Below are 23,262 nucleotides of genomic sequence, written 5' to 3'. Positions count from 1 at the left end.
CATTTACTTTTAAATACTAATTCTTCCATTTAATAGTTGGGTTGCCTTGGGTAAACTTCTTTATTTCTCTGAGATTCTATGAGCCCATCTGTCAAATGGTAATAATAGTGTTTGCATCAAAGAGTTGACAGATACAGATCAGCAAGTATAGGTAAATATGTTACCTGCTGTTCTTACTATAAGACATCTAAGATGTTCACTTTTTGGAATTAAGCAAGGACCCTTGCCTGAATGTTTTTCCAATTATTGTTCAGAGATATTTCAGATTTGGGAGATAATAATCACTACCGATATTTTGTTATCTATATTCTAGGTGCCTTAAGCAGCAATTATACTAATTATTTTACAAATGAAGGTATGATGAGAAAGATTAGCAAACATTCCTCTGGTCTTACAGCCAGTAAATGTCAGGATTTGAACTCATATATGTTTATCTCCAAACTCTGAACTCTTCTTTATTTTGGTGGGGGATGGAGTGAGGTAAAAAGATCATGCCAAATCCTCTACCTCTACCAAACAGGCACACACTCAAAATCCATAACTCTTTTAGAAGAGCTTGGTAGTTAGCAAGAGCCCCTTAAAGAAATTATACTCAAAAATCAATACTATTTTTAAGATATTCTTTCCCATTTAACTGAAAGTATTTTGAAAACCTAATGAAAGGAATCTTCTCTGACGTAGAAAATACACCCAGGCCAGACACTCTTGAACTCAGGCATTGAACTGCTAACTTACTTTATATTTTTCATTTTTACCATCCTTTTACTGGGCAGTAAAATGAGCAAATCCTGCACAGGAATATCAGAATTTTAGTGTTTTCAGATCCAGTCTGAAGGCCTAACATGATCTGAGTGATACTTTAACTCTACTAATGTGGAACTACAGCGTTTGTGTCAGCGTCTTAGACTCAAGGAACCATGCTTAGGATTGAATGGCATGTTTAACTTTCATCCTTTTTGTAATCTAAAGAATTATCTGAAGTTATACAATAAAAAAGATCCATGTTTAAACTCTGAAAGACGATGAAGTTCAGAAATCTGTTCCCCAAAGTCCTTCGCCTTTCCTCAGGTCACTTTTTTAATAAGTGACTAAAGTACCATCATGCCACAAATGACAAGAGGAGACTTTCTCTGGGATTAACCACCACACTCAGCCTCAGTCCTGCCTCTCAGTTGAGCAGAATCCTGTACTATCTCTCCGTCACAGCCTGTCTATTCCTCCAATTGTTACTTAAAGTTAATTTCAAAATAAATAATGATAAGAACCTGCCTGTGTCATTACCTACACTTTACTATTTCTTCTTTCAAAAAGTTACCTTTCTCCCTGCTACTCAGATCATTTTGCAGAAAAGCTCCAAACAAATGCTTAGGAATTAGAAACTCCTGAGTGTGGCTCACTCAGTCTAAAACTAACTTGGTCTTCCTACGAACACATTAGGAAGCAACCCATTTCTCTAGCTGTTTAAGACATCTCTGAAGACTCAAATAGTTATTCTTTCACTTTCATTCTATTTCTCTTAGTTTAACTTTTAGTTACTTCCTAGGAATGACTGCCTCTACCCAATTCACTTAAGCAGATGTAACTACAACCACAAAAACACAGTTGACTGATGTCCTCCAGAGACCTGTTCATTACCTGTCATTAAATGTTTTAAAAGTTTGCATAATTGATCCAGCCAATAAGTCATCATTGATTTATGGGTTTCTGTGCTGAAGAGTTGCTCTTTAAAAATTCATAACACACTGGTATGTGTCTTTACAATCCATTAGCTGTTTACGTACCCACAGTCTTAGCATTGATTGACCTTGGACTGAGATTCTCATGGACTTCTTTTTTTTGCAAGTCCTCAGTATAGAAAAGCAATACTTTAGCCTTATCCCTTGACAGCTATACTTTGATTTTTTTTCCCCTCCATCAAAACGGAAACCTTACTTGAAATGATGAATAAATAAAGCATATTCCATAAACAGCTCTTCACTATTATTTAAGCTTATGGGCTGCGTTGTGTGAATCTCCTTTCCCCACCATCAGATTCAAGTGTGTAAATGTTCTAAAAGGCTTTGAAAGTTTTATGATGATTTCAAGGGATGGAGGAGTAATAGCTGAAGAGTGAAGCTATTAGTTTTAATATTTATATTGAGTGCTCTGAAACATTAATGTGACAGGATGTAAGATCAGTGCAGTGGGATATATTTACTTCACAACCACTGCCACGTGGTTTAAAAAAAAAAACTGTGCATGTGTTCATTTTCTAAAATTTTGAGGCCAAGGTTCAAATGTTTTTGAGTTGTTATTTTTTCCCTTTTATGAGACTTAAAGTTCTAACTGACAAATACATTAGCTTTTCTTGAACTTGAACTTGAACTAATTTTAGGAAGCAGGAATGGACTTTCAAAGTTGGCACACAGGTCTGTCGATTTGTGTGAGTCCCCATTCAGATAGTCATCCAGGCCAGCCATGGTAAAGGGCATCCACTAGTTTGGTGACCCTTGATGCTGTCTTCCCTCCTCACTGCATTCTGGGAAATTTTAAATAATGGCAATTGTTTACAGTTATAATGAGAGCTGCTCCTAGTGACTTCACACGGAAAGGGAGGTGAGGCAGTTCTGAGCTTTGGCCTTCAACGGTTTCAACTTTTATTCTCACCTTCACCATGGCAGGATGTGCAATCTCATGCAGGTCCCTTCACACCTTTAAGCTCCAGTTATTGATTTTAAAATGAAAATGATAATTGTACCAAAACATGTAGTTCTCATAGTAATTAAATTAGATAATCCTTATGAAGACCAGTATAATAAATATATCCATTTTTTCACCACAAACAAGCAAATACCTCAAGAGTGTGCAAGGCACTGAATTTGCACCTATAATTGGCTTTTTGAAGTATAATATTTAATTACTCTTTGTGCATTGTTGCTGAAATTGTCTTTATGTATCCATTATCAAAGTATTAATAATTATTTTGGGAAAATAAGAATATTTGCCCAAAATATTCTCATAACAAGAATTATTATTCTTGTTAAATTATTATTCTTATTATGAATTCTTATTCTTGTTATGAGACTTATTCTCATAAATCTCATAACAAGAGCATTGGCATTGTTCTGGAATTAAAGAAAACCTACACGATCTGAGTTCAAGCCCCAACTCTTCCACTTTCTGCCTAGACACCATGATTCCTCCTGAATCACTGAGACTTATTTCCTCATATGTGAAATAGGGATATTGGTAGCCACGTCACAGAGTCACCATGAATAGTAAAGAAGATAATATTAATAATACATGTGATCAACAGTGAACTACTCAAAACGAGGTAGGTCCAGACAATCTCAGGTTTGGAAAGTTAGACAAACCTGAGCAGTCACACAACTCACTAGACATTTCAAGAGCAATGGAGACATTCATTATAAAGCAAATGAGACAAGGAATAAGAAATGGTCAGGATCAGTGAAGAAGATCTTACTTTATGCTAGGTGATCATGGCAGGATCAGATTGGAGTTGAACATTTAAGGACCATTTGAACATCAATGGACAAAATGTAAGTAAATATGAGCTTACATAAAATAGGGTGAGTACTGTGAACAAAGACAAAGAAAGGACACCAAGTTGTGAGGGTATGGGAGATGGTGCACCCAAGGTTAAGAACCACTGCATTACAATGTCCATCTCTGTGACTACAAAGAAAAGTGATCCTTCTGCCCTACCCCACCCTCCCTTTAGGCCTTTATTCTAAATCCATACCTTTTCTCCTCTGTTTTCCACATATTAGTCTCTCTCTCTCTCTCTCTCTCTCTCTCTCTCTCTCTCTCACACACACACACACACACACACACACACACATATTGGAGGCTTTCCTCAGATGTGTGAGAATCCATGATTCAGTTCATATTTAAGATACTTAAATACTTAAAAGATCATAGAACATTGCTGTGCAGGGACTTTGCCTGAATTGTGGAGAATTCTTTCCCAGTTCTTGCATTTGTCACAGGTAAGTGGTGAGCTGCCCCACAAATGTCAATATCAGAGGTATTTTCTCTGGAATTCTTTAGTTTCTCAAGAGAGGAGACAGTAAACTCCTGTCTGGGTACCAAATATGACTGGATATAATTATTCTGTGAGCAGGCCAGAATAGGATGCCAAGGTCCCCACAAGTCGATATGAAAAACTATCACTTAACGTCTCTGTTTTTTGACTCTGCACCTTTTCCTTTGTCCTTCCATGTGGCCACGTTTCCCAGACCAGAACCTTCGTGGTTCAGTTTTTCCAGAAACTGAATCTCTGATCATGGTGGTGGATGAATGCATGGGTATCAGGATGGGTGTGGGGAGTGTGAAGTGGAAGAGCACACTTATAGCTGATATGGCCTGGGCAATAGGCCTGGAAGTTCAGATGCTCTGTGTACTGAGTCTCCTACTATTTCTCCTGATTTTTGCTCCATCTCCTGATTTCCTCACCCTCATTATATGGTTTGTAGTCTCCAACACTGATTCTTTTCTGGGGTTTTATCAGGTGAATTGAACTACTTCTTACTGGTATTATTCTCTGTAAGTACTTGTGTTTTAACTTGCTCAGCTAAGTTAAATTATTTACCACTCTCCATCTACCTCCTATCTTCCAAAAATGTCTTAGCTGATGCTGTCTCCTCTTCTGCTTCTTTGTCCCTGTGATTTGGTGCAACTTTGTTTTTGTTCTTTGAATATTATTTTATTGGAAAATTCAGGTGGAAGAGGAGAAAAATACATAGTCAAGCCGCCATGTTTAAATAAAGTTTCGAAGGTTTGGGGGCATGGGTGGTTTTTGTTTTTACAAATACACAGAACTAGGAAAAAGCAGATAAAAGTGGAGTCACCCCATGTAAATGAGGGATGAAAATGTCAGATATCCCCTTCCCATTTTCTCCTTTTTCCTCTAAACTCAAACCAAATCTGAGAACACAGACATAAGAAAGCCATAGTGAGTCAGGTGCGGTGGCCCATGCCTATAATCCCAATGACCTGGGAGGCTGAGACAGGAGTATCACAAGTTCAAGGTCAGCCTCAGCAACTTAGGGAGATGCCATCTGAAAGTGGAAAAAAAAAAAAAAAGGACTGGGGATGTAGAAGGAAGCAAGCAAGACATGGTGTAAATATAGATTGGACTGAGGTGAAGACTTGTGGTCTCCAATTCCTGCCCTCTGGGTCCTTCTAAATTCCTACTGATTTGGTGTATTCTGTCATTCAATAAATGTTCCTGAAGTACCATCTACCTAAAGGTGCTCAAGGCTATGTGGATGATAGAAAAAAAATAACAAACCAGTCTATTCAAGTAGTTCAGAAGTAGTGGGGAAGCTGGTAGGGGAAAGATGTCTCCCTGCATGCCCTTTCAAGGTCTACTTCATCTTACAAGTCCTCCAAAGGTCAGTGGGCTTCCTAATACTACCCACCTCATCTCTTCATTATCAAAAGACACTGGTCGCATGGAGGTTCTGCCCAAGGATGCTTAAAGAGGGCCCTCTAGGTGGTGGACAGGTCGGTGTTGTCCCTACCATCTAAACATGCTCCAGTTTTTACTCCCTCAACTCCTCATCCTCAGCAGGGAGCTTGAAGAATGGAAGCTTGGTTAATGGCAATTCAGATTCCCATACTTCATAGGTATGGTCCAGGCCACAAATTCAAGGCAGGATACACCTAACAGCAGAGGGGAGTCATGATGTACACATTCCAGTTTTTATCTTCTTTTTTCCCCTCTCTCCCTTCCCTCATGCTTTCTCCATTTAAAGGATTCACTTTGAGTAACATCCCAAATGCTCACGGGGTGGTACATAAATATGCTCTTTGTTTGTCTCTGGCTATGAGTCCTTTAATGTAAAGGTTACGTGGCAAATATTTTCTATCCCAAATGTCAAAACAACTATGGACTTCCCTGAGGGGACTGTTTTTCCAAAACTCCGTGAAATCAGGTTGGCAGGCCAAGAACGACATAATGCTGCAGCTACACATATCCCTTGAAAAACCACAGGAAAGAGCACAGTCAGTGTCCTCACAGTGACACATGGGAGCAGCCCGAGATGGAGATCCTGGGGGGCTCATCAGGCATCTTGAGCAGCAGGTACAACTACCTACTTACAATCAAGACCACGGCCCCTTGCACTGTCTGCTTGTTCTTTTGACAAAGAAAATCTCTAGATGTATACACCTCACTCCAAAGGAATGATTAGGCTTAAAATTTTTTCTGGGAAAAAAACTCACACACCTTTGCAGGCTTATTCTCTGGAGATATCAAGCTCTACCATGCAAATATAATGGTAACAACAGCTTTTCTACAAATGTTCTTCCCTCTGTGGAATTCCAAAGTGCTGAACACACCATGGGGCAAATCTGGCACAGTAATTCATCTTGGTAGGCAGGCTATAGCAGCCTTTGCATAAATCCTTCCCCTGCCTTCTTAGTGATGGGAAAGACAATGTTGAGGAGAAGACATAAGAAAGCTATTAATCTGTCCACAACTTCCCTCCTTCCTTTGCCTGATTCAGAGGTTTTGGATCTTGTCAGCTTACCTGATCTCCATTCCCTAAGTGTTCTGAGAAAAGAAGCATTTTAAAAATGACACTAGAAGATTCTACAGAGAAAACAAATTAGAATAAAGTTAACTGCATGCCTCAAGGGGCTATGTGAAGTAAGGGAATTGTGGTATATTAGGAGTAATTTATAGATGGAAGAGCCTGGAAAGAGAGGAATATAAAAACCAAGCTAACAAGACAGTACTTTTCTGGATAGAGTGAATGAAAAATTCCTTGAACAAAATAATGGAAGACATGGGTGATGTTATCATATTTTGTCTATATATTTGAACCTCCTTCAGTAATAAGACACACAATAGAAGATTTGTATTTTTTACTGGGACTCCAATTAGGACACTGCTATGGCATGGGACAACATTGCAGAAGCTTCCTAAGTCTCCAAGAGAGTGGCTCTGTTCATATTTGAGTTATCTACCTATTTTTTCTGCAATCCCATTGATATTTTGTCCCATTCAACTAATTGCTTCAGAATCCATTTTCTAGACTCTTTTTCTTTTCTTCCTCAGGAAATGCACTCTTGACCTTGAATGGTTTCCATTCACAGCCCTCACCAAATTGAGGGTTAGTCAGTGAATAGGAACTAGTGTTAGAACAAATGAAACGATTAGAACTCTTTTAACTGGTGTACTATCCTTTGCCTTCCCTTCTAGATTACCCTTTTCTACCCTGTCTGGGCTCTGGGGACTGACCTGCATGGTCTGATTATTGGAACCCTTTGCCCTCTGATCTTCAGTGTAATTTAGTTAATGGGGAGCACAAAAAGAGGAGTCCCTCAAATAGGAGTACACCTGGATATTATTCCCCAAACTCATTTCCTGCTATCCAGAAGCATCCTTCAACCAAAGGCACCTGGAGGCCCTCTCCACACAGCTCTTCCTTTCTTGTGATTTGGTACCCACATCTTCTCTTGCTCATCCAGGCCTTGGATTCACTGGCTCTGGAGTTTAATACTATTCCTTGTGGGTTTTCCCTGATCTTCACCCACTAAGTAGTCTCTTTATTAGACTCTCTTCAAATTACCCAATTAGGGTGTACCATCTGTTTCCCGCTGGGACCCTGACTGGCATAGTTGGCAGAATGAAATTTACCAAAGCAAAAAACCTTGCCTACCCAGAGGGTGAAAATAAAATAAGGGTGCTGCTTACTTAGCAGTAATAAAAATAAATGTAGCCTGAGGGGGGGAAACGCTGTTAGACTGAAAATATATAAGAACACAAATGTGGAGAGAAAAAATTAAAAATATGATAACTCATTAAATTGTAACAAACTATATCAATTATATGGGTTTCCTGTATTTGACAAGTCTGATTCCTATCCATATATTACAAGAAAGGCTGTTAAAAATCTTGTTCAATCATTTGTCTTTTAAAATTTATTTTTTAAAATCTCAAAATACTGCTTTCAATGAAAGAGCTATGAAGAGTATAATCATAACCCTAACAGAATGAGATGAAAAAGATCTGGCAAGGATACTAGATTAAAAAGAAACAGAAAAAAATAAGATCCGCATTAGAAGCAGTAAAGAGCAGAATTGTCACTGAATAAAATCAAGTCAGTGGTTGTGAAGAACTCACTTGAGGGACCTGTCATAATAGAGAAAATGTCTAAAGAGAATCCCTGAAAATCAGTTGAGACCCAGGTGAAGTTCTTAACAGACAATGTACAAAATGAATATTCAATAAACAAACCATTTTGATATGTCAGGATAATTATTTAGAAAACATAACAGGGAAAGATTCCTCATGCTAGAAAAAAATTACTTGTGTGACTTAACAAATTTGCTCATAATAGCAACAAATTAACTTACGGAATTGTATGAGGAAAACCAGAGAATTTTACTTAGTTTTCACAAATAAAGGAAGTGGCATATTATGTTATTGAGTAGGAAGATTCACTATTATGAAAATATCAGTTATTCACAAATTAATCTAGATGTTTGCACACCATCATAATCAAAAGCCTAGTGGCGCTTTTGTTTGGTCTGGAGTGGAGAGATTAAGGACCTGACCAAATGATTCTGAATTTACATCAGGAAAATGCGCAAAGAAATTTTGGAAAAAGAAGCTCAAAGAAAAAGAGTTGACTCACCAAGTGATATTACATCGTTATCATAATTAAAATATTTTATTGCTTGCATAATCATGGAAATTAGTAATAAATGAAGGAAAAATAGATATTTTAAAAATAATCACTTCTATAAGTTTCTAAGGAAATGATATCATAAGTCAGTGAAGGAAAGAGATATTCAACAGTTGTAATGACACTTGGATAGATTTTTTAAAAAATATGTTCAGCTTTAATTCATGTTACATTAAAACCAATTCCAAATGTAATAAAAGACTATACTTTCAAATAATATCATAAAAATCTTGAACTATTGATAAATTCTTTAATATCTTGAATTGAGAAAGAATTTTCTACATAAAAGCAAAGCAGAATGCAATAAAGAAATAGTTTATTAGTTTTTAAAAGGTTTGCTTCTTCAAGACAGAAGAACTTAGAGGAAGGGTAGATTACTATAACAGAGTCAATAAAATGATAGTGTCTTAGTTCTTGCTGATATAACAGAATACTGTGGACATGGAAAGGAAAACATTTTTGATTTTAAGGAACCTGGGAAGTTCAATGGCAGATATAGTGTCTACCAAAGACCCATTTCCTGGTTCAAAGACAGTTGTGTACTTATTCTTTTTATTAAAATCTTTTTTATTTTTACAGACTGCATTTTGATTCATTGTACACAAATAGAGTACAACTTTTCATTTCTATGGTTGTACACAATATAGATTCACACCATTCATGTAATCACACATATACATAGGGTAATACTGTCTGTTTCATTCTTCTTCCCCCCCCCCCCCCCCCCCCCCCCCGCTACCCCGCGCCATTATATATTGTCACGCACATATCAGAGAAAACATACAGCCTTTGGTTTTTGGGCTTGGCCTATTTCACTTAGCATGATATTTTCCAACTTCATCCATTTACCAGCAAATGCCATAATTTTATTCTTCTTTATGCTGAGTAATATTTCATTATATATATATATATATATATATATATATGTATGTATATCACAGTCTCTTTATCCATTCATTTGTCAAAGAGCATCTAGGTTGGTTCCACAATCTAGCTATTGTGAATTGAACTGTTATGAACATTGATGTGGCTGCATCCCTGTAATATGCTGATTTTAAGTCCTTTGGGTATAAACTGAGGAGTGGGATAGCTGGGTCAAATGGTGGGTCCATTTCAAATTTTCTGAGGAATCTTCATATTGCTTTCCAGAGTGGTTGCACCAATTTGCAACTCCACCAGCAATATATGAGTGTGTCTTTTTCCCCACATCCACACCAACACTTATTGCTTGTGTTCTTGATAATAGCCATTCTAATTGGAGTTAGATGAAGTCTTAGGGTGGTTTTAATTTGCATTTCTCTAATTACTAGGGATGATGAGCACTTTTTCATATATTTGTTGATCACCTGTATATCTTCTTCTATGAAATGTCTGCCCAGTTCCTTATCCCATTTATTGACTGGGCTTTTTGTATTTTGGGTATAAAGTTTTTTAAGTTCTTTATAAACTTTGGAGATTAGTGCTCTGAAGTGTGTGTGGAAAAGATTTTCTCCCACTCTGTAGGCTCTCTTTTCACATTATTGATTGTTTCCTGTGCTGAGAAAATTTTTTTTAGTTTGAATCTATTCCATTTATTGATCCTTGCTTTTATTTCTTGCACTATGGGGGTCTTGTTAAGGAAGTCTGGTCCTAAACCAGCCTGATGGAGATTCAGGCCTACTTTTTCTTCTATTTGGTGAAGGGTCTCGGGCCTAATTCCTGGTTCCCTGATCCATTTTGAGTTGAGTTTTGTACAGGGTGAGAGATAGGGTTTTAATTTCATTTTACTGCTTATGGAGTTCCAGTTTTGCCAGCACCATTTGTTAAAGAGGCTATCTTTTCTCCATTGTAAGTTTTTGGCACCTTTGTCTAGTATGAGATAACTGTACTTATGTGGGTATGTCTCCATGTCTTCTATCCTGTACCATTGGTCTACTTGTCTATTTTGGTGCCAACAGCATGCCGTTTTTGTTACTATTGCTCTATAGTAAAGTTTAAGGTCTGGTAGAGTGACAGATACCTCCTGTATCACTCTTCTTGCCCAGGATTGCTTTGGCTATTCTGGGTCTTTTGTTCTTCCAGATGAATTTCACGATTGCTTTTTCTGTTTCTATGAGAAACGTCATAGGAATTTTAATTGGAATTGGGTTCAATCTGTATAGCACCTTTGGAAGTATGGCCATTTTGATAATATTAATTCTGCCTATCCAAGAACATGGGAGATCTTTCCATCTTCTAAGATCTTCTTTAATTTCTTTCTTTAATGTTCTGTAGTTTTCATTGTAGAGGTCTTTCACCTCTTTGGTTAGATTTATTCCCAAGTATTTTATTTTATTTTATTTTTTGAGGCTATTGTGAATGGAGTTGTTTTCCTCATTTCCTTTTCAGATGTTTCATCACTTATGTATAAAAATGCTTTAGATTTATGCATGTTGATTTTATATTCTGCTATTTTGCTGAATTCATTTATCATGTCTAGAAGTTTTCTGGTGGAGTTTTTGGGATCCTCTAAATCTAGAGTCATGTTATCAGCAAATAGTGACAGCTTGAGTTCCTCTTTTCCTATTCATATCCCTTCAATTTCTTTAGTCTGTCTAATTGCTCTGGCTAGTATTTCAAGGATGATGTTGAATAGAAGTGGTGAAAGACGGCATCCCTGTCTTGTTCCAGTTTTTAAAGGGAAAGCTTTCAGTTTTTCTCCATTAAGAATGATGTTGGCCAAGGGCTTAGCATAAACAGCCTTTATAATGTTGAGGTATGATACTACTATCCCTATTTTTTTCTAGTGTTTTGAGCATGAAGGGTGTTGTATTTTGTTGAATCCTTTCTCTGCATCAATTGAAATAACTGTATGATTCTTAACCCTAAGTCTATTGATTGATGAATTACATTTATTGATTTCCAGATATTGAACCAACCTTGCATTCCCAGGATGAACCCCACTTGATCGTGGTGCACTATCTTCTTAATATGTTTTTGGATGAAGTTTGCCAGATTTTGTTAAGGATTTTTGCGTCTATATTCATCAATGATATTGGTCTAAAATTTTCTTTCCTTGATGTGTTTTTGTCTGATTTGAGTATGAGGGTGATATTAGCTTCATAGAATGAGTTTGGTAGGGTTCCATTCTTTGCTATTTCCTGGAATACTTTGAGAAGTATTGGAATGAGTTCTTCTTTAAAGGTCTTGTAGAACTCACCTGAGAATCTGTCTGGTCCTGGGCTTTTCTTGGTTGGTAGGCTTTTGATGGCTTCTTCTATTTCATTGCTTGATACTGATCTTTTAAATTGTGTATGTCCTCCTGGTTCAGTTTGGGAGGATCATATGTCTCTAGAAATTTGTTGATGTCTTTGATATTTTCTATTTTGTTGGAGTATAGATTTTCAAAGTAGCTTCTTATTATGTGTTTCAGTGGTGTCTGCCATGATATTTCCTTTTTCAACATGAATTTTAGTAATTTGAGTTTTCTCTCTTCTTCTTTTTGTTAGTGTGGCTAAGGGTTTGTCTATTTTGTTTACTTTTTCAAAGAATCAACATTTTGTTTTGTCAATTTTTTGAATTGTTTGTTTTTTTTGTTTCAATTTCATTGATTTCAGCTCTGACTTTAATTATTTCCTATCTTCTACTACTTTTGGTGTTGTTCTGTTCTTCTTTTTCTAGCTGTAATATTAGGTAATTCAGTTGTTGACTTTTTATTCTCTTCTTGAATGCACTCCATGCAATGAATTTTTCTCTTAGTACTGCTTTCATAGTGTCCCAGAGACACTATGATATGATATGTTGTTTTGCCATTCTCATTTACCTCTAAGAATTTTGTTTATCTCCTCCATGATGTTTCCTATTATCTATGCTTCATTCAATAGCATATTATTTAGTCTCCAGGTGTTGGAGTAATTCCTGTTTTTGATTTTGTTGTTGATTTCTAATTTCATTCCATTATGATCTGATAGAACACAAGGTAGTATCTCTATTTTTTTGCATTTAATTAAGGACTGCTTTGTGGCATAACATGTGGTCTATTTTTGAGAAGGTTTCATGTGCTGCTGAGAAGAAAGTGTATTGACTCATTGATGGATGGAATATCAATATATGTCTGTTAAGTCTAAGTTATTGATTGTGTTATTGAGTTCTGTGGTTTCTTTCTTTAGTTTTTGTTTGGAAGATCTATCCAGTGTTGACAGCAGTGTGTTAAAGTCACCCAGAATTATTGTGTTGTGGTCTATTTGATTCTTGGAATTGAGAAGGATTTGTTTGATGTACATGGATGCACCATTGTTTGGGACATAAATATTTACATTATTATGTCTTCCTGATTTATGTTTCCCTTAAGCAGTATGAAATGTCCTTCTTTATCCCTTTTGACTAACTTTGACTTGAAGTCCACTTTATCTGACATAAGGATGGAAACCCCCACTTTTTAACTGAGTCCGTGTGCATGGTAAGTTTTTCCCATCCTTTCACCTTAATCTGTGGATGTCCTTATCAATGAGATGAGTCTCTGAAGGCAGCATATTGTTAGGTCTTTCTTTTAAATCCAATTTGCCAGTCTATGTCTTTTGATTGAAGAGTTTAGGCCATTAACATTCTGGGTTATTATTGAGAAATGATTTGTATTTCCAGTCATTTGGGCTTATTTTTTTATTTCTAACTTGACTTGGTTTCTCCTTTGATTGATCTTTTCCTTTAAGGTAGTTCCTCCCTTTGCTGACCTACATTTTTGTTTTTCATTTCCTCCTCATGGGATATTTTGTTGAGAATATTCTGTAGTGAAGCCTTTCTATTTGTAAATTCTTTTAACTTTCATTAATCATGGAATGATTTTATTTTGTCTTCAAATCGGAAGGTTAGTTTTGCTAGGTATAGGATTCTTCGTTGGCAACCATGTTCTTTCAGAGCTTGAAATATGTTGTTCCAGGCCCTTCTAGTTTTTAGGGTCTGGGCTGAGAAACCTGATATTTGTATTGGTTTCCCCCATATGTAATCTGATGCTTTTCTCTCCCAGTCTTCAAAATCCTATCTTTATTTTGTATGTTAGGCATTTTCATTATAATGTGCCTTGGTGTGGATCTGTTTTGTTTTGGGGCATTTGTAAGCCCCTTGTATTTGATTTTCCATTTCATTCTTCAGGTTTGGGAAAGTTTCTGATATTATTTCATTGAATAGATTGTTCATTCCTTTGGTTTGTATCTCTGTTCCTTCCTCAATCCCAATAATTCTTAAATTTGTTCTTTTTATTATGTCCCATAGTTTTTTGAGGTTCTGTTCATGATTTCTTACCATCTTCTCTGTTTGGGCAACTTTATTTTCAAGATTAAATATTTTGTCTTCATTGTCTGAGGTTCTGTCTTCCAAGTGGTCTAGTCTGTTGGTGATGTTTCCATTGAGTTTTTTATTTGGATAATTGTTTTCTTCATTTCAAGGATTTCCATTTGTTTTTTCTTATTGTTGTTGTTATTGTTGAGAATCTCTAATTCTTTGTTGAAATGATCTTTTCTTCCTGCAATTGCTCTTTCAACTGCTTATTGGAGTGATCATTCATTGCCTGCATTTGCTCCCTTATCTCATCTTTGGCTTCCCAAATCATTTTAATTATGTATATTCTGAGCTCCTTTTCGACATTTCTTCTACCATGCTGTCACTGGATTCTATTAATATAGAATCTAGGTTTGTTTGGATCATTTTCTTCACTTGGTTTTTCATGTTGTTCATGTATCTTCCTCTCTAGCAGTGAAGATCTGGTGTATTGCAGTTAACCCCCTGTAGGCTTATAGTGATCCTATAGGTTTCCAAAATCTTTTCTTTAAGGGGGAGATCAATATTAACAGTACCAAGTACAGACAATATGCAAACCTAAACCAAATAGTTCCTATTAAGACATTAACAATATTGTCATAATAAACAGAATGAATTCAATTATTATCTACAATATAACAGATAGATTTGCAATAAAGTCTACAGTTTGTAATGGAGGACAAAGAGGATGGGGAGGGGTGTAAGATGTAGCTGTTAATTGGATAAGAAAGGGGTATATAGAAGTTCTAGATCATAGAAAAAGTGAAAATGTAAGCAAAAAAAGTTGGTTGTTAGCATGAGAAAAGGGGGAAAGAGACTCCGAGGAAACAGGTAAACAAAAGGAGAATAGAGCAAGAAAAGTAAAGAAATAAAAACTTAAAAATTTTCAAAATGGAGAAAAAAAAGAAAGAAAAAAATGTACACTATAATAGTCATATAATATTCAAACCTCCCAGTCTTCAGTAGCCTGATGTATGAGAGGTACATGACAATAAGCCTCCAGTCTCCAGCAGGCATCTCAGGATGAGATTTGCCCCACCTAAAGATGGGAGCTACCGCTTCCAGGATAATCTAAAATGACCGCTCTGGCTTCCAAATGAGTTGGCAAATGGGGAGCTGCAGCTTGGGGTGTAGGTGTGGTCGGGCAGGGGTCCAGAGCCGAGGTGTGGTCTGTCTGGTTGAGGGATTCTGGAGGTGGGGCACAGTTGGCCTGGGGGTCCTGGCAGCAGGGCACAGTCTGCCGGTCTGGGGGTCCTAGAGGAAGGGAGTGGTCGGTTGGGCTGAGGGGTCCTGGAGGCAGGGCTCAGTCAGTCCATACAAGGGTCCTACAGGTCCTGGCTATTGTCTCAAAATGGCGGCAGCCAGGTGTAACCAAACCTGCAGGTACTGTGACAGTGGACTTCCAGGCAACAGCAGGCAGCTGGCGATCCACTGGCGGTCTGTGGTCAATCTGCTGGCTGGTGTCAGACAATTGGCAGGTGACCCTCAGGCAGTGGGTGATGGGTAAGTGAAAGGCAGGTGATAAGCAAGAGGCAGGCAAATGGCAGATGATAGGTCTAGTCAGTGAGCAATCTGCCCTCAAAAAGTAGTCGATATCAGTTGTCTACTTATAATGACCTCACATGGTAAAATGGACAAGGCTGCTCTCTGGGCCTTCCTTTATAAGGGCATTAATCCCATCAATCAGTACCCTACCCTCATGACCTAACCACCTCCCCAAAGTCTTATCTCCTAATACTATCACATTGCGGGGTAGGATTTCCACATGTGAATTTCAAGGGGACACAAACACTCAGTCTGTAGCAGATGGCTTAAAATACAAGCAGTTCATGTGCTCTCACTTGAGTCCAAGGTATGCCATTCAGGCTCAACCACTTTACTATTCCTTGTTTTGCCATCTCCTAGGGCACTCTTGTTGCCTGTATGGTTAATGCTGTCCCAGTACCACTTCTGGGCTCCCATGGGGAAAAGTATGGAAGGCAGAGTATGAAAGAAACATTCTCACAGTCTTAAGGGCCTTGTTGGACAATAATAATTGTCACTTTTTTTCATTTTGCACTGGCAAAATTTAGCCATGTGGTTCTATTTAGCTACAGGGAAGATCATAACATGTCATCCCAAGTTAGGGGGGCTTATATCTGGCTAGACTCAACTATTGAAAAGGGAAAACAAATTTACATGGAGAATAGCAGTATCTACGACACCACTATAAAGACAACTGAAAGGCCAAGAACAAATATACTTGTAGTTAATATGGAAAGATGCTGTCATAACAAGAAGTTCACCTAGCAAGTCAAAAACGAAAACACCAATGCACTAATAAAAAATGGGTAGAGGACATAAACAAATAACAAATGTCCTATAATTAAGAAAATAATACAACATTGCTTATAATAAAAGAAATTTAAGTTGAAACAATTAAATGGCATTTTTTATCACTTATTTGTAAAACCTTTCTTCATGGTCATTCTCAACACTTGTGCAGTGTGGCAAGACCACTTTGGTGGAATATGAATCAACGTTCAGCCTTTGTGAAATGCCCTTAGTACTGACAAAAGCCTTAATGGTACCCTTCTCATGGAACCCTGAGTCCACACACAGAACCCACCCTAAGGAAATAATGCAAGATATGGTCAAAAAGTATGTGCAAATGTGTTCACTATGGCATAAACAATTGGAAATAACCTCCAAGTCTGACAATACGAGAATGGTTAAATAAAGTACCTATAAGGAGATACACTGTGACTATCTCTGTTCTTGCCTCACTTTATAGACAAGATGACTTCTATCCATCTCCCCACAGTGACAAGGAAAGTATATTAAACAATTCCTTCCTTCTTATTTCTTTTCCAGAAATAAATAGCTTATTCAATTTCAGATAGCATATCTACTGGGTCATATGCCACATTAGGTGGGGGTGGCAGGAAACATGTCTATCTTCTCTAATAATCAGGATTCTTAGGGAAAGGCCAGGCATCACTCTGCCTCAGGGTCAGTGGTACGATATGTGTCTGAATCAAGATCTGTATTCTCTCATATTCTCTGTTTCTGCCATTATTTGATTTATGAGGCAGGCCTAAACTTACATGTAGGTGACCCGTTGAGTATCTTTGAACACACATGGCAAACTCAATTATATAGAGATGCCCCCAGTGCTAGGAGATGAGAGGTCTCAGATCCTAAGCCCCTTCTCCAAGCTAACTTCTTCAGGAACCTCTGAATTTGGGGAGTTATGGGGTCCCAACTGATAAGAGTACTTATTCCCTATGTGGCAACTTGGGCGAGTTTTCTACTGGTTAGAACATGCAGGGAATGTTCTAATGGTTCTCTGCAAGTAAAATGATATCCATTTTGTTTGAGAATTGTGTTTATTTTACAGAAAATGTTAATAATATGGTGGCTAAAGGAAAGGTAAGAAACTGAGATTTCATTTTAAAAATATGGTAAGCTAAAAATCTTTCTAGGAAAAGACATGTGAAAATGCTGGATATTTTATTTTAATCATTTCAAGTTAGAGCTGAACTGAAATGAAAATAAGTGAAATTCCCATAGGTCAGGTTCTATTTGACAATAGCAGTATGCACCCCATAAAGCTGGTGGTTTCTGCTTTAATAGGCTATCTGTGGTTAAAAGGTGAAAAAAAAAAACTTAAGCCCCATACAAAGTAGGAGTTGTATCCATAACTTCCCCTCTCCCCTTCACCCTAATAAAGTTGGGAACACTAAAGAGCAACTTTTCCAATAGGCAAACATGAAAATTTTCTGTCCCATCCATAAGATATAGTAAGGAAAAGTTTTGTTCTCAGCCCTAGTTCATAGAGGAACAGAAAAAAAATCCCCATTAGAATCTGTAACTACATGGCAGTCCTCACGTGTTGGGGACTGGAATTCACATGATGATATGACTTCCAATACCCAAGTCATGAATTTGGTGTAAAGTAATCCCAGACATCTGGCACAATCATACACAAATCTGTCTGGGAAATCATACTGCAAAAAATTTCAAGAAATGTGAGCTCTTTCACACACACACACACACACACACACACGAAATTAGCCATCGTGAACAATTATTAATACATTTTATTTTTTTTATTAAAAATCATAAATTTACATAGGGCAATGTTGTTTGATTCGTTGTTATTTTTTTCCCTTCCCCCCACCCCTCCCACCCCTCTTTTCCCTCTATACAGTCCTTCCTTCCTCCATTCTTACCACCCTCCTTATCCCTAACCCTAAACCTAACCCTAACCCTAACGCTAACCCCTCCTTCCCCCCATTATATATCCTCATCTGCTTATCAGAGAGATCATTCGTCCTTTAGTTTTTTGAGATTGGCTTATCTCACTTAGCATGATATTCTCCAATTTCATCCATTTGCCTGCAAATGCCATAATTTTATCATTCTTCATGGCAGAGTAATATTCCACTGTATATATATGCCACAGTTTCTTTATCCATTCATCAACTGAAGGGCATCTAGGTTGGTTCCACAATCTGGCTATGGTGAATTGAGCAGCTATGAGGATTGATGTGGCTGTATCTCTGTAGTATGCTGATTTTTAAGTCCTTTGGGTATAGGCCAAGGAGTGGGATAGCTGGGTCAAATGGTGGTTCCATTCCAAGCCTTCTGAGGAATCTCCATACTGCTTTCCAGAGTGGCTGCACTAATTTGCAACCCCACCAGCAATGTATGAGTGTACCTTTTTCCCCACATCCTCACCAACACCTATTGTTGCTTGTGTTCTTGATAATCGCCATTCTAATTGGGGTGAGATGAAATCTTAGGGTAGTTTTGATTTGCATTTCTCTTATTACTAGAGATGTCGAACATTTTTTCATATATCTGTTGATTGCTTGTACATCGTCTTCTGTGAAGTATCTGTTCATTTCCTTAGTCCATTTGTTGATTGGGTTATTTGTATTCTTGGTGTAGAGTTTATTGAGTTCTTTATAGATTTGAAATTAGCGCTCTATCTGAAGTATGAGTGGCAAAGATATTCTCCCACTCTGTAGGCTCTCTTCACATTACTGATAGTTTCCTTTGCTGAGAGAAAGCTTTTTAGTTTGAATCTATCCCAGTTATTGATTCTTGCTTTTATTTCTTGCACTATGGGAGTCCTGTTAAGGAAGTCTGATCCTAAGCCAACAAGTTGAAGGTTTGGACCTACTTTTTCTTCTATCAGATGCAGGGTCTCTGGTCTGATTCCAAGGTCCTTATCCATTTTGAGTTGAGTTTTGTACAGGGTGAGAGATAGGGGTTTAGTTTCATTCTGTTGCATATGGTTTTCCAGTTTTCCCAGCACCATTTGTTGAAGAGGCTATCTTTTCTCCATTGCATATTTTTGGCACCTTTGTCTAGTATGAGAAAATTGTATTTATTTGGGTTTGTGTCCATGTCCTCTATTCTGTACCATTGATCTACGTGTCTATTTTGGTACCAATACCATGCCGTTTTTGTTACTATTCCTTTGTAAAGAGTTGAAGATCTGGTATTGTGATACCCCCTGCTTCACTCTTTCTACTGAGGATTGCTTTACCTATTCTGGGTTTCTTATTCTTCAAGATGAATTTCATAATTGTTTGCTCTATTTCTGTAAGGTACGTCATTGGGATTTTAATTTGAATTGCATTGAATTTGTATAGCACTTTAGGTAGTATGGCCATTTTGACAATATTAATTCTTCCTATCCAAGAACATGGGAGATCTTTCTATCTTCTAAGGTTTTGTTTAATTTCTTTCTTTAGTGTTCTGTAGTTCTCATTGTAGAGGTCCTTCACCTCTTTTGTGAGATTGATTTCCAAGTATTTTATTTTTTTCAATGCTATTGTGAATGGGGTAGTTTTCCTAATTTCTCTTTCTGAAGATTCATCACTTATGTATAAAAAGGCGTTGGATTCATGAGCATTGATCTTGTAACCTGCAACTTTACTGAATTCACTTATGAGTTCCAAGAGCTATCTGGTGGAATTTCCAGGTTCCTCTAAATATATAATCATGTCATCAGTGAACAGGGATAGTTTGAGTTCTTCTTTTCCAATTCATATCCCTTTAATTTCTTTGGTTTGTCTAATTGCTCTGGCTAAAGTCTCAAGAACGATGTTAAATAGAAGTGGTGAAAGAGGGCATCCCTGCCTTGTTCCAGTTTTTAGGGGGAATGCTTTCAGTTTTTCACCATTTAGAATGATATTGGCCATTGGCTTAGCGTAGATGGCCTTTACAATGTTAAGGAATGTTCCCACTACCCCGATTTTTTCTAATGTTTTAAGCATGAAGGGATGCTGTATTTTATCGAATGCTTTTTCTGCATCTATTGAAATAATCATGTGATTCTTAACTTTTAGTCTGTTGATATGGTGAATGACATTTATTGATTTCCGGATGTTGAACCAACCTTGCATCCCTGGGATAAAACCCACTTGATCGTGGTGCACTATCTTTTTAATATATTTTTGTATGCGACTCACTAAAATTTTGTTGAGAATTTTTGCGTCAATGTTCATTAAGGATATTGGTCTGAAATTTTCTTTCCTCGATGTGTCTCTGTCTGGTTTAGGTATCAGGGTGATATTGGCTTCATAGAATGAGTTTGGGAGGGTTCCCTCCTCTTCTATTTTATGGAATACTTTGAGAAGTATTGGAATGAGCTCTTCTTTAAAGGTTTTGTAGAACTCGGATGAGAACCCATCTGGTCCCGAACTTTTCTTTGTTGGTAGGCTTTTGATGAACTCTTATTTCATTGCTTGAAATTGATTTATTTAAGTTGTGTATGTCCTCATTCAGTTTAGGTAATTCATATGTCTCTAGAAACTTGTTGATGTCTTCGAGGTTTTCTGTTTTGTTGGAGTATAGATTTTCAAAATAGCTTCTAATTGTGTTTTGTATTTCACTCGTGTCTGTTGTGGTATTTCCTTGTTCATTTCGAATTTTAGTAATTTGAGTTTTCTCCCTCTTTCTCTTTGTTAGCGTGGCTAAGGGTTTATCGATTTTATTTTTTCAAAGAACCAACTATTTATTTTGTTAATTTTTCCGATTGTTTCTTTTGTTTCAATTTCGTTGATTTCAGCTCTGATTTTAACTATTTCCTGTCTTTTACTACTTTTGGTGTTGGTCTGCTCTTCTTTTTCTAGGGCTTTGAGCTGTAGTGTTAAGTTGTTTATTTGTTGATTTCTACTTCTTTTGTTGAATGTGCCCTATGAAATAAATCTTCCTCTAAGTACTGCTTTCATAGTGTCCCACAGGTTTTGATATGATATATCTTTGTTCTCATTTACTTCTAAGAATTTTTTAATTTCCCTCCTGATGTCTTCTGTTATCCATTCATCATATAATAGTGTATTATTTAATCTCCAAGTATTGAAGAAGTTTCTGTTTTTTATTCTGTCATTTATTTCTAATTTCAATCCATTATGATCTGATAGAGTACAAGGTAGTATCTCTATCTTCTTGTATTTGCTACCAGTAGCTTTGTGGCATAAAATATGGTCTATTTTAGAGAAGGATCCATGTGCTGCTGAGAAGAAAGCGTATTCGTTCTTTGTTGGATGGTATATTCTATATAAGTCAGTTAAGTCTAAATTGTTGATTATGTTATTGAGATCTATGGTTTCTTTATTCAATTTTTGTTTGGACGATCTATCTAGTGGTGAGAGAGGTGTGTTAAAATCGCCTAGTATTATTGTGTTATGGTCTATTTGATTTCTGGAATTGAGAAGGATTTGTTTGACGTACATGGATGAACCAATGTTCGGGGCATAGATATTTATGATTGTTATGTCTTGCTGATTTATGCTTCCCTTAAGCAGTATGTAATGTCCTTCTTTATCCCTTCTGACTAACTTTGGCTTGAAGTCCACATTATCTGAAATGAGGATGGATACTCCAGCTTTTTTGCTGTGTCCGTGTGCATGGTATGTTTTTTCCCATCCTTTCACCTTTAGTCTATGGGTATCTCTTTCTATGAGATGAGTCTCTTGCAGGCAGCATATTGTTGGATTTTTCTTTTTAATCCAATCTGCCAGTCTATGTCTTTTGATTGACGAGTTCAGGCCATTAACATTCCGGATTATTATTGTGATATGATTTGTATTCCCAGTCATTCGACTCATTTTTGTTTTTTTGACATGATTTGGTTTCTCCTTTATTTGGTTATTCCTTTAGGCTAGTTCCTCCCGTTGCTGATTTGCATCGTTGTTTTTCATCTCTTCCTCATGGAATATTTTGCTGAGAATATTCTGTAATGCCGGCTTTCTTTTTGTAAATTCCTTTAGCTTTTTTTTTATCATGGAAGGATCTTATTTTATCGTCAAATCTGAAAGTATAAGATTTGGGTATAAGATTCTTGGTTGGCATCCGTTTTCTTTCAGAGCTTGGTAAATGTTGTTCCAGGCCCTTCTAGCTTTTAGTGTCTGGATTGAAAAATCTGCTGATATTCTTATTGGTTTCCCCCTGAATGTAATTTGATTCTTTTCTCTCATGGCCTTTAAAATTCTGTCTTTATTTTGTATGTTAGGTATTTTCATAATAATGTGCCTTGGTGTGGGTCTGTTGTAATTTTGTATATTTGGAGTCCTATAAGCCTCTTGTACTTGGTTTTCCATTTCATTCTTCAGATTTGGGAAATTTTCTGATATTATTTCATCGAATATATTGTTTATTCCTTTGGTTTGTTTCTCTAGGCCTTCTTCAATCCCAATAATTTTTAAATTTGACCTTTTCATGATATCCCATAATTCTTGTAGATTCTGTTCATGATTTCTTACCATCTTTCCTGTTTGGTCAACTTTGTTTTCAAGATTAAATATTTTGTCTTCAATATCTGAGCTTCTGTCTTCCAGGTGTTCTGTCCTATTGGTTATGCTTTCTATGGGGTTTTTAACTTGGTTTATTGTTTCCTTCATTTCAAGGATTTCTGTTTGTTTTTTTTTAGTATCTCTAACTCTTTATTGAAATGATCTCTTGCTTCCCATATTTGCTCTTTTAACTGTTGATTGGTGCAATCATTTAATGCCTGCATTTGCTCTTTCATCTCCTCCTGCAATGCCTGCATTTGCTCTTTCATCTTCTCGTTTGCTTCCCTGATTCTTTTAATTATGTACATTCTGAACTCCCTTTCTGACATTTCTTCTGCTGTGCTGTCATTGAGTTTTATTGATATAGTATCTAGGTTTGTTTGGGACATTTTCTTCCCTTGTTTTCTCATATTGGTCAGATGTCAGTGGGACTTTGTGATATTGTAGATTTCCTCTACTTGCTTATAGTGTCCCTGTAAATTTCCAGTGTATCACCTCCC

The sequence above is a fragment of the Sciurus vulgaris genome (assembly GCF_902686455.1).
Source record: "Sciurus vulgaris genome assembly, chromosome: 1".
In the NCBI taxonomy this organism is placed as follows: Eukaryota; Metazoa; Chordata; class Mammalia; order Rodentia; family Sciuridae; genus Sciurus; species Sciurus vulgaris.
Note: the sequence above shows the minus strand (reverse complement) of the source record.